This window comes from Mauremys reevesii, linkage group 11, assembly GCF_016161935.1.
Source record: "Mauremys reevesii isolate NIE-2019 linkage group 11, ASM1616193v1, whole genome shotgun sequence".
Classification (NCBI taxonomy): domain Eukaryota; kingdom Metazoa; phylum Chordata; order Testudines; family Geoemydidae; genus Mauremys; species Mauremys reevesii.
Genome location: NC_052633.1, coordinates 5,213,335 through 5,219,334, shown reverse-complemented (window position 1 = coordinate 5,219,334; position 6,000 = coordinate 5,213,335).

The following is a 6,000-nucleotide window of genomic DNA, read 5'->3' as shown; positions in this document are numbered from 1 at the left end:
AGGGCATGTGTGTGTTTCTGAGCGTGGTAAGAGACAGAGTGAGCAGGACAGCAGTGAAGCAGGTGGACAGCAGAATGAATTTGATTTGACTGGCGAATGAGCAAGGCACAGACAAGAGCAGGTCTGATCTCTTTGACACTAAGCGTTGGAGAGCAAATCACCATGAACCGCTGAATATCGGGGTCTGGGAAGTGGATTTGGAAAACCAGCGCCTTTCTGGAAGAAGAGCACAGAGAATCAAAGTGGGTGTATGTGAAAGAGATTGTCTCCTTCTGCAGAGTTCAGCAGTTACCACTTTAAAAATAATGAGCAGTCCAGTGACACCTTGAAGACTAACAGATTTGATGCATCTTGATTCAGCTGAATCAAATTGATGTATTCAGTTGATGTATTCAGATGTGATGCATCTGAAGAAGTGGGTTTTTTACCCATGAAAGCTTATGCGCAAATTAATCTGTTAGTCTTTAAAGTGCCACCGGACTCCTCATTGTTTTTGTGGATACAGACTAACATGGCTACCCCCTGATACTTAACACTTTAAAAATATACTTGTGCTAATAGCTACTGTGAAAACATGACATTCTGGATCAGTCACCCCACTTAAAGTCTCTGATGGCCCTTCTGAAACCTGCTCTTTCATAGACTTTAAGGTCAGAAGGGACCATTATGATCATCTAGTCTGACCTCCTGCACAACGCAGGCCACAGAATCTCACCCACCCACCCCTGTAACAAACCCCTAACCTATGTCTGAGTTACTGAAGTCCTCAAATCATGGTTTAAAGACCTCAAGGTGCAGAGAATCCTCCAGCAAGTGACCCGTGCCCCACGCTGCAGAGGAAGACAAAAAACCTCCAGGGCCTCTGCCAATCTTCCCTGGAAGAAAATTCCTTCCCGACCTCAAATATGGCGATCAGCTAAACCCTGAGCATGTGGGCAAGACTCACCAGCCAGCACCCAGGAAAGAATTCTCTGTAGTAACTCAGATCCCAACCCATCTAACATCCCATCACAGACCACTGGGCATATTTACCTGCTGATAATCAAAGATCAATTAATTGCCAAAATTAGGCTATCCCATCATACCATCCCCTCCATAAACTTATCAAGCTTAGTCTTGAAGCCAGATACGTCTTTTGCCCCCACTACTCCCCTTGGAAGGCTGTTCCAGAACTTCACTCCTCTGATGGTTAGAAACCTTCGTCTAATTGCAAGTCTGAACTTCCTAGTGTCCAGTTTATATTCATTTGTTCTTGTGTCCACATTGGTACTAAGCTTAAATAATTCCTCTCCCTCCCTGATATTTATCCCTCTGATATATTTATAAAGAGCAATCATATCCCCCCTCAGCCTTCTTTTGGTTAGGCTAAACAAGCCAAGCTCTTTGAGTCTCCTTTCATAAGACAGGTTTTCCATTCCTCAGATCATCCTAGTAGCCCTTCTCTGTACCTGTTCCAGTTTGAATTCATCCTTCATAAACATGGGAGACCAGAAGTGCACACAGTATTCCAGATGTGGTCTCACCAGTGCCTTGTATAACGGTACTAACACCTCCTTATCTTTACTGGAAATAATTCGCCTAATGCATCCCAAGACCACATTAGCTTTTTTCACGGCCATATCACATTGGCAGCTCATAGTTACCCTGTGATCAACCAATACTCCGAGGTCCTTCTCCTCCTCCGTCACTTTCAACTGATGTGTCCCCAATTTATAACCAAAATTCTTGTTATTAATCCCTAAATGGGAAACCTTGCACTTTTCACTATTAAATTTCATTCTATTACTATTACTCCAGTTTACAAGGTCATCCAGATCTTCCTGTATGATATCCCAGTCCTTCTCTGTGTTAGCAATACCTCCCAGCTTTGTGTCATCCGCAAACTTTATTAGCACATTCCCGCTTTTTGTGCCAAGGTCAGTAATAAAAAGATTAAATAAGATTAGTCCCAAAACTGATGCCTGAGGAACTCCACTAGTAACCTCCTTCCAGCCTGACAGTTCACCTTTCAGTATGACCAGTTGTAGTCTCCCCTTTAACCAGTTCCTTATCCACCTTTCAATTTTCATATTGATCCCCATCTTTTCCAATTTAGCTAATAATTCCCCATGTGGAACTGTATCAAATGCCTTACTGAAATCGTGGTAAATTAGATCCACTGCGTTTCCTTTGTCTAAAAAATCTGTTACCTTCTCAAAGAAGGAGATCAGGTTGGTTTGGCACGATCTACCTTTTGTAAAACCATGTTGTATTTTGTCCCAATTACCGTTAACCTCAATGTCCTTAACTACTTTCTCCTTCAAAATTTTTCCAAGACCTTGCATACTACAGATGTCAAACTAACAGGCCTATAGTTACTCGGATCACATTTTTTCCCTTTCTTAAAAATAGGAACTATGTTAGCAATTCTCCAGTCGTACGGTACAATCCCTGAGTTTACCGATTCATTAAAAATTCTTGCTAATTGGCTTTCAATTTAATGTGCCAGTTCCTTTAATATTCTTGGATGAAGATTATCTGGGCCCCCCGATTTCGTCCCATTAAGCTGTTTGAGTTTGGCTTCTACCTCAGATGTGGTAATATCTACCTCCATATCCTCATTCCCATTTGTCATCCTACCATTATCCCTAAGCTCCTCATTAGCCTCACTAAAGACTGAGGCAAAGTATTTGTTTAGGTATTGGGCCCTGCCTAGATTATCTTTAACCTCCACTCCATCCTCAGTGTTTAGCGGTCCCACTTCTTCTTTCTTTGTTTTCTTCTTATTTATATGGCTATAACCTCTTACTGTTGGTTTTAATTCCCTTTGCAAGGTCCAACTCTACATGGCTTTTGGCCTTTCTCACTTTATCCCTACATGTTCTGACCTCAATAAGGTAGTTTTCCTTGCTAATCCTGCCCATCTCCCACTTCTTGTAGGCTTTCTGCTTTTTCTTAATCACCTTGGTCTACAACTCCGGCCTATGAATTTTTTCCCCTTTCTTGGGATGCAGGCTTCTGATAGTTTCTGCAACTTTGACTTGAAGTAATTCCAGGCCTCCTCCACCTTTAGATCCACAAGTTCTTCAGTCCAGTCTACGTCCCTAATTTCCTTAATTCTTTAAAATTAGCCCTTTTGAAATAAAAAACCCTAGTCCCAGATCTATTTTTGTTTATCCTTCCATTTAGTTTGACCTCAATTAGCTCATGATCACTCGAACCAAGGTTGTCCCCCACAACCATTTCTTCTATGAGGTCCTCACTACTCACCAAAACCAAATCTAAAATGGCATCCCCTCTTGTTGGTTCTTCAACTACTTGGTGAAGGACTCCATCAGCTATTGCATTCAGGAAAATCTGAGCCCTATTATTACTAGCACTTGTCCTCCAGTCTATATCTGGGAAGTTAAAGTCTCCCATGATCACACAATTCCCATTAGTATTTACTTCATTAAAACATTAAAGAGGTCTGTATCCATGTGCAAATTGGATCCCGGCGGTCTGTAGCACACCCCAAGCACTATCTCAGGGGAGGCTCTAGTAGCTTTCTTCCCCAATGTGATTTTTGCCCAGACAGACTCTGTCTTATCCATTCCATCCCTTCTTATTTCTTTACAGTCTACCTCATCATTGATACACAATGCTACTCCACCACCTTTGCCTTTTTACTCCTCTATACTTAATAGCATAGCCTGTTCATGCAGGGGGAATATTATTAAAAGAGTCAATAGACAGACCAGTGTCCAGAGACAGGCAGCCTGCAGTGTCAAGAATCATAGCTTTACATCACAGCTGCTTTCTGATTGTTTATATCTCAAGGAGCTTCTGAGCAGGGCTTTGGAGCTGTGCTCTGGCTCTGCTCCAGCTTCAGGCAAAAACCTGCAGCCCCACTGCTCCGGAGCTGCTCCGCGCTCCAGCTCTGGCCTCCGCTCCAAATCCCTGCTTCTGGGGTATTTAAAGTTCAGCAGCATGTGAGCTGCTCCTGGTAAAATGGAACGTGTCTGCCCGCCCCCTAAGTCTGCATCTGCTGAGCTGCTTTAAACGATTTATAAAGGAATACATTTTCATGTTCTTAGCCCCTGAAGAGAGATCATGTGAAAGGACCGCAGCCTGCCATACCACCTCTCTGACGCAGGTTTGCAGCTAAGTGCATGACAGTGGCAGTGTGAAGCGAGGCCAATGGGTTGGCCTAAGTGAGTGCAACTCTAGCATTTTCAGGAAGGTCCAGCCGAGCTCATAGAAATGTATGCTGAGGCATGCGATCCTAAAGCTAGTGCAGGGCTTCCCAATTGTGGTGTGTGAAATTGTTGGAAGGGGTGACCTCTAGCAGGGTGATTTTGTCCCCTTTAAGGGAGTGGAACCTGGGGCTAGCCAAGGTTCCATGACATGGCTTTTTAAGGAAACAGGTATTCAAGGGAGCAGTGGACCAGCACCAGCTGTTAATCAGGTTGATACCTCCTTAAGATGATAACATCCAGCAGGATGATGCCCAGGAGGAGTAGTGGGCAGACAGCCCAGAGAGGAGAATTGCAGGGGAGCCTTGAGTCAGGAGAGAGGCTCCTTGGGATGGGAACCAGAAGCAGAAGGGAGATTGTGCAAAGTAACACACATTGGAAAACATAATCCCAACTCTACTTGCAAACAGATGGGGTCTGAATTAGCCGTTACCACTGGAAAGAGATCTTGGAGTTATTGTGGGTAGTTTTCTGAAAACTGCAGCGGCAGTCAAAAAAGCAAACAGAATCCTGGGAATCATTAGGAAAGGGAAAAATAATAAGACATAAAATATAATATTGCCTCTATATAAATCCATGGTACGCCCACACCTTGAATACTGTGTGCAGATGTAGTTGCCCCATCTCAAAAAGGATACATTAGAATGGAAAAGATGCAAAAATGATTAGGGATATGGAACACCTTCCACATGAGGAAAGATTAGAAAGACTGGGACTGTTCAGCTAGGAAAAGAGATAACTAAGGGGGATATGATAGATGATAGCGCTATAGAGGTATATAAAATCAGGTACGGCATGGAGAAAGTGGATAAGGAAGTGTTATTTACCTCTTTACATAACACAAGAACCAGGGGTCGCTCAATGAAATTAGTGGGCAGCATGTTTAAAACAAACACCAGGAAGTATTGCTTCACACAGTGTGCAGTCAACCCGCGGAGCTCATTGCCGGGGATGTTGTGAAGGCCAACCCCCACCCCCTCAAACCCTGCGTTAAAAAAAGAAACCGGTAAGTTCATGCAGGAACAGCCCATTAATGGCTGCTCGTGGAGGGAAAGACAACACCCCAGCTGCCTTTCCTTCCCTTACCCTCCCCCAAACCACTTTCTTTTCCCCCAATGACTGGAGGGGTGTTAATGGGCCACTTCACCTTGAATGGTCCCTTGAAATGTGTGTTAACTACTTATGCTAAACAATTTGTTCCACCTGTGTTGCTTTGAGTACCTCTCCCAGACCTAAGAAGAGCTCTGTGTCAGCTCCCAAGCTTGTCTCCCTCACCAACAGAAGTTCATCCAAGAAACTATATTATCTCACCCACCTTGTCTCTCTAGGTCTCAAAATGTAATTGTAAATGGGGAATTGTCATCAAGCAGGTGTGCTTCCACAGGGTCACGTAGGTTTCAGTTATTGGCCCAATACTATTTAACATGTTTATCAATGACCTGGAAGAAAACACTGATAAAGTTTGCCGATGACTCAAAAATTGGGGGAGTTGTAAATAATGAAGAGGACAGGAGGTCACTGATTCAGTGCGATATGGATCACTTGGTAAACTGTGCACAAGCAAACAATATGTGTTTTAATATGGCTAAGTATAAATGTAAAGATCTAGGAACAAAGAATGTTGGCCATACTTACAGGATGGGAGACTGTATCCTGGGAGGCAGGGACTCTGAAAAAAATCTGGGGATTGGGGTGGATAATCAGCTGAACATGAGCTCCCAGTGCGATGCTGTGCCCAAAAGGGCTAATGCAATTCTGTATAATGTATAAATAATAAATGTATAAA